This window comes from Amphibalanus amphitrite, unplaced genomic scaffold, assembly GCF_019059575.1.
Source record: "Amphibalanus amphitrite isolate SeventyFive unplaced genomic scaffold, NRLGWU_Aamphi_draft 000373F_arrow, whole genome shotgun sequence".
Taxonomy (NCBI): Eukaryota; Metazoa; Arthropoda; class Thecostraca; order Balanomorpha; family Balanidae; genus Amphibalanus; species Amphibalanus amphitrite.
Window position 1 is genome coordinate 215,495 of NW_024881867.1, and position 10,854 is coordinate 226,348.

The 10,854-nt window shown below is 57.4% G+C and overlaps 1 protein-coding gene across 2 annotated transcripts in view; it reads right to left on the reverse strand.

Moving 5' to 3' along the window:
• LOC122389799 (semaphorin-1A-like) overlaps positions 1–9,452 on the reverse strand; it is a 68,245-nt gene extending 58,793 nt beyond the window's left edge. Inside the window, exon 1 of one of the 2 annotated variants that reach the window (XM_043382203.1) lies at positions 9,252–9,452. The gene's annotated coding sequence lies outside the window, so the exon portion shown is untranslated. The remainder of the gene's footprint in view (positions 1–9,251) is intronic. The other variant, XM_043382202.1, reaches the window with a different exon arrangement.
• Between the last annotated feature and the right edge of the window lie 1,402 nt (positions 9,453–10,854).

Here is a 10,854-nt window from a genome sequence, read left to right on the forward strand (position 1 = left end):
CGGAGCACTGATCTTTTCCTCGGTGCGGCACAAACAGGCAGCTGCAGCGGCGGCAATCCTCCGCTGCACGGTCCGCGATTGTTTGTCAGCCGAGTGGCGCCTATCGGCAGGTGACGCCGCCGAGTTGCGTCACCCGCGACAACTGAAGTGGACCGAGCACCAGCAGAACCACCTCGCTCTATTCAGGTGTCGCCAGAGTCAATGCTTCTCTCCGTCACCCCTCCGATCACACTGTGAGTCTGAATGCCGAGTGCAGCCTCATTCAGGTCTCAGACCGGCGTCCAGTCAATGGACCGTCATCCCCGTGTGCCACACTGGCTGCCCGGCGCCGTCCCTCTCTATCCGTACACGCGTCAATGGCCTATCACAGCCCGGAGCCGGCAATCTCAGGCGCAGTCTCATTCGATTCTCGCACGCGTCAATGCCCTATCATGCCTGCGGTGCGATTCTGAAGACGGATGGCGGTCTCCGCTCCCAGCCTATAACGGTGAGCAGCGGCGGCGAACGGTGCCGCGGGCGGCGCGTCGGCGCTTCTTCTCGGCTGTCCCACGCCCTAACGGTGAGCCGCTGATTGTGATGAGCCCGCACGCAATCTTGTCAGGATTAGTTCCTTCCGTTCGCCACGGTCGCCGAAACTCGCGGGAGAGAGTTGGCCGGGCTTCTGTGGAAACTCCCACGTCATCTGCGACCGGTCCGGCTCGGGACGACCCGTACCGAGAGCTCGATTGCCTCACGGTGTCCTGAATGGCCGGAGATTTATGTCGGATGTTGGAGGAATATTCAGCAGGTGATTGCTGCTGTTGTCTGACTCACGGCGTCTCGGAGCAGCTGCTGCAATCGCCAGAGAGGCCGGCCGCAGAGGGGCGCCGATCGCCCCGAGCGGGAGCGGGGGTCCCGCCGCTGCAACCGCGTCAGCTTAGGGAGCACCCCGCTGACGGCAGCTGCTCACCGCTGCTGACTGCTCACTGCTGTCTGCAGACCACTAACTGCTGACCGCTGGCCGCTGACCGCCGCTGACCACCGGCCGTTCCGGGCCACCGACAGCGGTCACGCCTCCGGAGCGACCCGGAGTGGACCCGGCTCGGACCAGGAGCGGACCACGGGCCGGAACTGCAGCGCGGCTATTACCGGCGAGGGCGGCGCGGTCACCTGACCCAGTTCGGACCACTCGCGGTTAATGATACCTGACCCTGGCCACCTGAACAGCCGTCGCGTGGCGCCGTGGGGCGGAGCTGTGGCGCTGTGGGACGATATGTGGCGCTGTGTCGTGTAATGTGGCGGTACAGTGGGTCTGTGCGGTCCCATGGCACAGACTGGCGTGTCCCGATGCACCGGATGGGCGGTGGGCTGGCTCACCGCGGATAGAACGGGATGACAATAGTTCAACGTCGGACGGTGACCCTGACCGGCGCGGTGGGGAGAGGCCGTGAAGAGCCCGCGAACCGTGACCGGATGGGGCGGAACGGGGGCGGCCAGAGGACACAGAGAGCACAGGGAGCACAGAGAGCACGGAGCAGGGACCGGAGGAGCGGCAGGTGGCGGACGGATGGTGTGCAGCCGCCCCCCCCCCCCCCCTCCTCCCGCACTGCCACGGTCACGGCAGCCGGCCGGCAGAGCTCGGTCCGCCGCCGGCCACCGGCGACCCTCACTCGGGACGCAGGAATCTCACCGGCCCTGGAACGGTGTCCGCTCACCGCGCGGTGAAACGGCAGAGCTGCAGCAGCATAAGCCGGAGCGGTAGGTCGGTCAGCCGGACGGGACATTGTCTGTGTTTATATTCTGCGTACTCTCTGTTGTGTTTACTCTGCGGTGCGCAGCAGACGGCCGGTCTGGTCACGCACTGCGGTCATCTGTCCTGTCCGTCCACCGCGGCCGAGTGTCCGGCCGACCGGCTCGGCCGCGCTCCATTACACGGCGTCACGGAGGGGAGAGGTCCGCCATCAATCGGTCATCAGCGCGCGGAGGGGCCGCGCCACGGAGCAGGACGGTCCGCAGTGCTCCGGTGTATATGTCAGGAGCGCACCGGCCGCCGAGTGACCTCGTTCGTCATCGCGCTGCCGCTCGGCTGTCCTGTGACGTCTCAGAAGCCCCGCGGTGGTGAATGGCTGTGTCGGATCAGACGGCGGATTATATGCAGTAGCCGGTGCTGTGCAATGCTCGTCTGTGTAACACATGTAACTGGGACGCTTCACGGACCGGTGACATTGGGACACAGGACCGAGCCGACGGACCACCTGCGTCACGGGACACGGCGGGCAGAAGGCGGGCGGCCGGCTCCATTGATGTCCCGTTGACCCTGCACGCACCGTGGCGGCCTTGAAATCGGTGCAGTCCCTCGCTCGACTGTGCGTCGGACCGTTGCCCCCCCCCCCCCTCCCCGCCGGTTTTACTCCCACCAGGTCGTCATGCTACACGGGAGCCCAGGCTGTCGGCGATGCCACATCGATGCGGGTGTTCGCTCCGTCGGACGCGTCACAATGCTCGTGGTATGCGCGGACAGCGCAAAAAAACTCGGCACCATCCGAGCGGCCGCTTTGTTAGGCGACGGTTCATTGGTTCTGAGAGCCGCTGATTGCTTCAAGGAGAGCCAGTAGCGGCCGAGACCAGTGCAGCAACAGCGGTACAGTGGGCCAGCAGCGGTAAACAGATTCCTGTGGCGAGACGGGCCGCTACCCGGACAAAACGCTCACAGTGAGCAACAGACGGAGACGAAGGACGGACAAAGACAGCACAGACGACAGACGGTGAGCCGCGAGGACCGGGCACGGCCGACAGCAGCGGTACTGTCAGCCGAGGCAGGGCGGCGGCCGGCGGGGTCAGTCCTCGCTCAGGGCCGCCGCTGACCGCCCCGGCCCGGTCCGCACAGTTCCACAAAGTCGACCTCCACTCACAGCTGCTGCATGCTGTCCGTGAGCTGTGTGTGCGTCTTGTTGACTGGATTTTTGCTAAGTCGACTCACGCACGGGCGGTGCAGCGGGTCCGGACCGCTATTCCGCTGCTGCCGCTCGGCTGGGGCTACACAGTGCAGTGGACAGCCCGGCCGCCGCTGGCTGCCTCAGTTGGCGGCAACGCCGCGCCGGCGGCGGTGTTCATTATTTCTGCCACACCTGACAGGCTGGGGCGCCCGGGGCGGCGGCCAGGAATTCCGCGGCCCGGCCGGCGCCCCGGGCCATGCCGTGCTCTCGGGATGGCGTGATGTGCCGAGCAGCGGCCGTGCAGATGAACCGCCGGACTGTTGGCTCGTTTAGCTGAGCTCGGAGAACGCTGCACTGTCTGCGGGCTGTCCGATGACGCTGTACGTTTGTGACGGCTCGTTGCCGGTCTCTGGCAGGACGCTAACTGTCCCGACTGGCCACTGTCGCCCACACACGCCGCCACCACGGAGCTCTGTTGATTCTGGCGACTCGGACCGCGCTAACCATGGCGGCGGCTCTGTTACGAGCGGGACGACGCGACTGCCCCAGCAAAAACCTGGCATCCCGCCCGCTGACCTACGAGTGGCGGCCGGTGACATTTCAGTCGGCACTGACGGAGAGAGCCCGAGAGTGCCCATGAGGACAGAGCGGGAGTGTGTGGGTCCTGATTCAGTCGGGGAGAGTGTGCGTGAATCAGGAATGTCGCCACTCACGGCGCTCACGTTTCCACGCCGAGACAGGCGTATTAAACCGTCACTGAGTGACACCCCACCGGCCGGGCGCGCCCGCTGGAAAGCGCGTCCCGCCCATCGGCCGGCACGCATTAGCGGGGGTTTCTCACGTGCTGGTGACTCGTCTGGGAGGTGCACACTCACGCGCTCTCTCAGCCTCCCTCCTCTCACTTCTCGGCGTCGTGCCGGCCGGATGAAGTGAGTCACCGTGGTCGTTTAGCCGGAGATCGGACCACAGAGGCCCACCGCACCGGCCCGACAGGGGAGAGCAGAGACGGCAGCGCGACCGGTAGGTCGGGATGGCACCACCGCCGCGCCGCGCTCACTTCTGGTTTATGAATGTGACCCGGACGTGATTCACTTCCGGAGCAGGTCAGCGCGTCACCGGAGCACCGCGTGAGAACCGGGCCGGCGGCGCGGCGCGCTGTGCCGTTTTCTCTGCTCAGGTCGTGCCTGGCTCGTTCTCGGCAGCTCATAGTCGCTCCCGAACTCCACTATACCGAGGGAATCTGGTCGGGAACCGCCCTCTCCTCCCAGCGGGAGTCCGAGCCGTGTGAGAGCGGTCCGCGCCGTGCCTGTCCGGCCGGCTATATTGCTGGTCGTCCGGTCGTGTTCCCGTACCTGTCCGGCCGGCTATAGCCGCTGGTCGTCCGGTCGTGTTCCCGTGCCTGTCCGGCCGGCTATAGCCGCTGGTCGTCCGGTCGTGTTCCCGTGCCTGTCCGGCCGGCTATATTGCTGGTCGTCCGGTCGTGTTCCCGTACCTCCGGCCGGCTATAGCCGCTGGTCGTCCGGTCGTGTTCCCGTGCCTCCGGCCGGCTATAGCCGCTGGTCGTCCGGTCGTGTTCCCGTGCCTGTCCGGCCGGCTATAGCCGCTGGTCGTCCGGTCGTGTTCCCGTGCCTGTCCGGCCGGCTATAGCCGCTGGTCGTCCGGTCGTGTTCCCGTACCTCCTCCCGGCTCCCGAAGGCGCCGCCGGAACACAGGCGCTGCTCTGTGACGTCAGGTAACACTCGGATCACGAGCGGTGGCTGTCGGGTGACGCGGTGACGCGGCGGGGTGCGACGGTCGCACAGGCGCAGTACGGCCGCTCACGGCGGGCGGTACCCGACTGACACAGAACGGCGCACCGCCGTGTCACGGCTGGAAATCGTACAAAGGCGTCAGCTCGAATCACGGCGCATCCCACGGAGCTGTCGAGGGGTCATCGGGTGGCGGTGACGGAGCGGCGTCATCTCCACCACCGTCATCAAGCGTCATCTAGAGCAGGCGTGACTGACTCCCGCTGAGTCCGCCACAACAGCCGCCGGCCGGTCCGCCGTTCCCATCGCGCTGACCCGACACCATTGCCCGAAACTGGGGCAGGTTTACCACCTTCCTGAGGGCGGTCAATCCATCGTGGTCGCGGCTCCGGCGCGGCGGGCGGTCGGTCACCTGCCTCGGGGCAATCCATCCGGCGGGGGCGGCGGCGGGGTCGGCGTGATAGCCTGCAGTAGCGGCCGCCCCCGTCGCCCCCGCCCCGCCGCCTCTATTGTCGCAGCGTCCACTCGCCAGCGCTGCGTAATGTGCGTATAAATCAGACCGGCGGCCTCACCTAATTAAGACCTGGCACGGTGGCCACGCCAAATTGACCGCAGCGGGCGCCCCGTGCTGCCCCTTCTCCCCAGTGTGTGTTTGTATGTCTGTGTACCGCCGGCGGTGTGGCGCTGAACAAACACTCCGGCCAAATCGGCTGACCGCGCGCCGGGCAGTTTGTAAACTCCGCGGCGGCGGCGCAGGGGCGGCGGGGGCCGGTGACCCCTACCGACACCGGGTCAGGACCTTTCTGACGCCACCGCCGCGCTGCACCGTGGTGCGCTATAGTGGCGAGACATCAACCTGCACACAGCACCGCGCCCACATACACACACCGGCTGCACGGTGCACACAGTGGTCAGCACGCCGCGCCGTGCTCAGAGCACGCCCAGCAACAGCGCCGGGCCGCGTAGTACGCGTCCGGGGTGAGCTGCGTAGTGCCCCTCGCTCGTATAGTAACGCCCACTGCGCGGTCCACAGTCCGACCGCAGGTGGGGCGGGGGTGGCGGGTAATGACCTGTGAGCTGCTCTCCAAGCACGGTTGGATGTCTTGTTGCTAGTCGGACTCTGAAAGGCTGATAAATGGGACGGGTACGTGGACTTGTCCTGTGCATTACTTTGGCATCTTATCTAAATGGCGATTGATCCAAAAGTGGTCAGCGTCTCATGATATCCTAGGCAGATATGCAGACTTAAAATAGCCACCATCAATGGTAAGATGATCGCGTCTGTGAGCTTGGAGGTAAGCCTTGGCATCAGCTCAGCCCAGAGTCGCGCCGAAAATGTTTACGTTACCGGCGGCGCTGGAGACGGCCACCCAGGCGGGCCCCGCCAAGGCTAAGAGCCGGTCGGAGCGTAGTGGTACACGGCGGCCGGGCCCATGAGGGGGCATTCTGACACCGTTTGATTATGGAGCTGTGCAACGCGAGCCTCTGTTATGAGCTGCGCTGACGGACTGGCTCGGCGCAGTGAGCACGGTGCAGGCGGGAGGGGAGAGTGAGGATGAGGGGGGCTGCTCTGCACGCTCCGCTCGCCAGCGTTAACCCGCGCGGGGCTGGGGGGGGGGTAAATTTTACCCCCCCTCGCGAATTTTTGCGATATCTCAAAAACGGCGGCGCGCAGCGCCGCCAAACTTTCAGTACCTTTTCTTACATCAATTTGACACGTTCCCTGAAAATTTGAGCGAAATCCGTCGGAAAATTTTTGAGAAATTGACGTTTTAGTGACGTCATGTTCGCCATTTTCGCCTCAAAAACGGCAAAAGTTCAAACGCCGCTTACATCTTCATTTTTAAAGGAATCAAGACGTAACAAAAAAGGTTATACGTAATTTTACTTTGTCTATCAATTGGCTATCTCGGTTTTTTGAAAATTTTGGATTTTGGCCTAAATTTTTTCAAAAAACTGATTTTTTTGGGAAAATCATTATAAAATCCAAAATTTTGAGTTTATCGAAAAAACCGGAATATATGTCAGAGACGTAGTCTATGTGCACCTACATACCAAATTTTAGAAGAATCGGTTCAAAAATGTGGGAGTTATTCAAAATTTTATGACGTCACGACACACAAAATTTTCGAAAAATGACTTTTTTGGAAGTTCTAGACCTCGTACGGAAACAAAAATAGCACCATTCGATTCGCCGTGAAAAACTGCATCAGATAGACACCTTTTTAGGCCTTAACAACCAACTTCAAAATTTGACCTCACTTGACCTGACCTTGACCTGACCTCGACCTGAAATTCATCCAGAGGTGGTCCATATCACTTATTGAGTGTGCCTATTGAATTCTATGAGTAAAATGACCCATAAAACATGTGTCGCACATGCCCTTTTCTATATTTTGTTTTTTGGTGACCTGACCTGACCTGACCTGACCTTGACCTTGACCTCTGAATGATATTGTATGCAACGAATATTGTCTTGGTAGCCTAAGAACACGTTTTGGGCGATCATTCTCAGTCCATGACTCCATTCTTCGGCAACTACGGCGCAAGGCCGATACTGTAGAAACTTGCAATTTGTACCCTTGACCTGACCTTGACCTTGACCTCAAACTTTAAATTAAGTACATGTTTTTAGTAGTTCGTGATGAGAGCTTTCGATTGGCGTTTGAATTTTCCAAATCGGACCATTAGTTCGGGAGATAACAGGGGGGGTAAAATTTACCCCCCCCCCCAGCCCCGCGCGTTCGGCTGGAGACCCCAGCCCCGCGCGGGTTAAATGGCCCGCCGCGCCGACCGAGTGAGATAATAACGTACAGAAGACAGTTGTTGGAAGTGCCGGCGAACCATTAGCGTCGGCGCTTCACATGTCCGCGCTCTGATTTATTCTAAATCGCCGGCGACGCGTGATTCTGTTTGAGCGCCGCTGATCAACTGGATGTGATCACAAAAATGCGTGCAGAATTAACTGTCGCTCGTTTGACTTTCACATACCGCAATTATTTGGTCATTTCAGCCATTGCAAAAATTGCACCGCTACCATCAGTTTTTGCATTAGTGTCTGACTGGCAATCCGCGAGCGAATACGCAATATTCATTCAGCTCATTTGAATTATTTCACATGCGGCATAACTTCAGGCAATAGAAGGGCAGGCCGCATAATTAGGCGTACATACGTAAATTTTTGCGAAAGACAGGAGACGATGAAGATAATCTGCACCCAGTTGCAAATTGCCAGTGCCAATTTACTGGATGTCTATTTTGTTCGGACGGCTGTTTTTCTCTCTAAGAAATGACAGGGCGCCTGGATTGCAGTGTTTTCAAAATGTCATCGAATGCTTGTCAACGTAGTGATTTATAAATTACCGTCCTCTTGTCAAACAGGTTCTGATTTCAGGTCTACCTCATATTCAATGCAACTACCTACATTGTACAATCCAGAAAAAATAACGCTGGCCTTATATCACCAGTGATGTCTCGGCATACAAGCACGAACGAATCCGTTATAGGAATGAAACGCTACACTGACATGTTATGTCAAAACCTCAATGCAGCCAGCCATCGTTTTAGAAACAGGACACTGGCACAGCATCATGTATACCTAGAATGCTCTTTGTCCACCAATGCTAGTAACATTCCGTCCAACCCGTCCTACTCATGTCGCGGATTTTCCTGTTTGCCGCGTACTATAACATTCTACGTTACTCCTCGTAAGTCGTAGTACTCGCCAGTGGTAACATTCCAGTTCCATCGCGCCCGGACTGCGTGATTTCGCCGTGCCGGCCACCACCTGCGCACTGGCGTGATCCGCGCCTTCACTAAGTGGCTGGTAAGCCGCTCTTCCGCCACTCAGTGGCTGCCCAGACGGGCCGGCGGCGGCCCGGCCACGATCTCTATGCAAATCCTGACACCGGCCTGAGCTCCACCGGCCGCCAGCCGTCAGTGCGGCCAGGCCAGTAATTCGATCGAGTGATTTCTCGGACAGCAGCATCGGTCGAACGATAAACAGGCAGTTCGGGGAACGGCAGACGCTGCCGTGTGTGCCAGAGACGAGCCGTACAGAAGGGACGACCTCCGAGACAGCCGGGCCGGCCACGATACCACCGAAAGGTACGAGTACCTACTAACGAGCCAGGGTCGTCTGCCGTATGTTGTTGGTGTAAACTGAGTTAGTGGACCGTTTCAAAGTACAGAGGCCAGTCCAGTGACGGGGCCTGCTTCCCCGGAGACTGACTCGCCGGGACATAAACAAATATCTCAGTCGGGTGATGCAACACAGAAGATTCGCTCCAGCTGAGATGGCATTTGACGTAGTCCTCGCGGGAAATGTGACGTGTTGAATTTTCCATACAGAAGTACGCGCTAATTCAACAAACTAGTCGAGCAATGGGGCAAAGGTCACTCAGTGGCGCTGTCATTAGGCTTGCATCGCAGACATCTTGGCTCATCAAAGACAACATTAGATTCCAAAACATTCATCATACATATTTTCACACAGACACACCGCGATAAAATGAAAAAGCAACAAACTAGTTGAGAGGCGAAACATCTTTAAGTTGGCGCCAAGTCAGAGTTTAAATAAAAAACATACCTCTGCGAGTGATCCAAGCCTACAATCGGCTTCCTCTGCTCAGTTCAGGAACAGTCGCAAATCGCAACTTCGATCAGTCCGTAACACAAACCGAACTTCGCGTCACGCGCTCTCAACGTCCACGCAACGCGCGAGCGGCGCCCACCACGCGGTCCAGCGGCACACTGCCGCGCGCCGCCGCCGCCGCCGCTGCCTCGGCCGCCGCCGCCGCCGCCGCCGCTGCCTCGGCCGCCGCCGCCGTCCGCCTCGCGCGCTCATTGGTCGGCCGGCGGTCACGTCTAACCTCTGTTTCGAAGAGCCCGCCGCCGCGCCGTGGCGGTGTCCGTGCACCTCAGGCGTATTTACAAATTGCAACCGAGCTCCGCCGTGGGGTAAGGTGGGCAGGGGTTTTCGCACTACGGCTGCGGTTGAACTACCGTCTGTGGTAGAAACTTCAGGGCGATGGCGCGTTTCATACGAAATGTGGCGCAATGTTTGTTTACTTCTGAACTTGTACTGTTATTGCTGTGAATTCTTGAAGTGAGAGTGTTTCAATAACAATTTGTGGATTATTTGAGTTTCTTTATATAAACATAGAATAGTATTATGAAACAATGTGTGGAAACTGCAAATACTGATATGATCAATTACTTAGTTTGGGAGTTGATACACATTTTGTAGAGATTTGTCTGACAAATGGTGTAACAAACTTCAAGCATATCATGATCTGAAGCTGTTGCAACAAATCAAAATTGCTTTGTTGGAAAGACTGGAGCATGGTTCAAGATGATGTGTAAAAATTCAAGATTTGTGGGAAAGCTTGTGACTGTAGAACGGAAACAGTTCTATATGATGGCTCAATCCAACATGGAAATGGACGACAAAAGTAGTGTCAACATTCAGCATGTGAGAATAACTTCAGAAATTCATAATTCTTGTAATATTGCATTCTTCTTATGTACAGTTATAGGTTTTGTTAGGGTAGGTATTTGAAATTCATTGTGTCAGTTGAGATATAGATGGATTGCGGACAAATTTTAGAATCATTACATGGAAGCTAGGTATAAGGTACTTGTTCGGTAGAAAGGTATTGATGAATGCCATGAGAAGGTTTTTTGTGATTTAATATATGGTCGACTCGTTGTACCTACAAAAATGCAAGCTTACTTGCAACTAGTTTCTGAATCAAATCGAAAGTATTTGCCATGAATGTAAATATGTACCTGCAAAGTATGTCAATAAATTTGTGTGATGTTGACCAGAGAGCTTTATCATCTGGGCATTTATGTCGCTTCTTGCATTAGGTGTTAAGCATAGTAATTACGGATGAACTTTGTGCCAATATCTTCAATGCACAATGTATGTAGCATGTCTACAACCCTCACTGATCCTAGCTATAGGCATTTGGCACCAGCAAGACCAAGGGCATGAACTTCACAGTTGCTCAACCTTTTGTCATGTACCACCAGTCACTTTTTTACTTAAGGTGCACATAGCAGTGCACACAACAATGTGCAGAGGGCCTACACAAAAACAACATGATTAGTGTGCACTATGCACAGGATTGTACCCTGATTAGGGGAGGGTGGGGCAAAGCGGCCACCCTAACGCTTCTCACGATGCC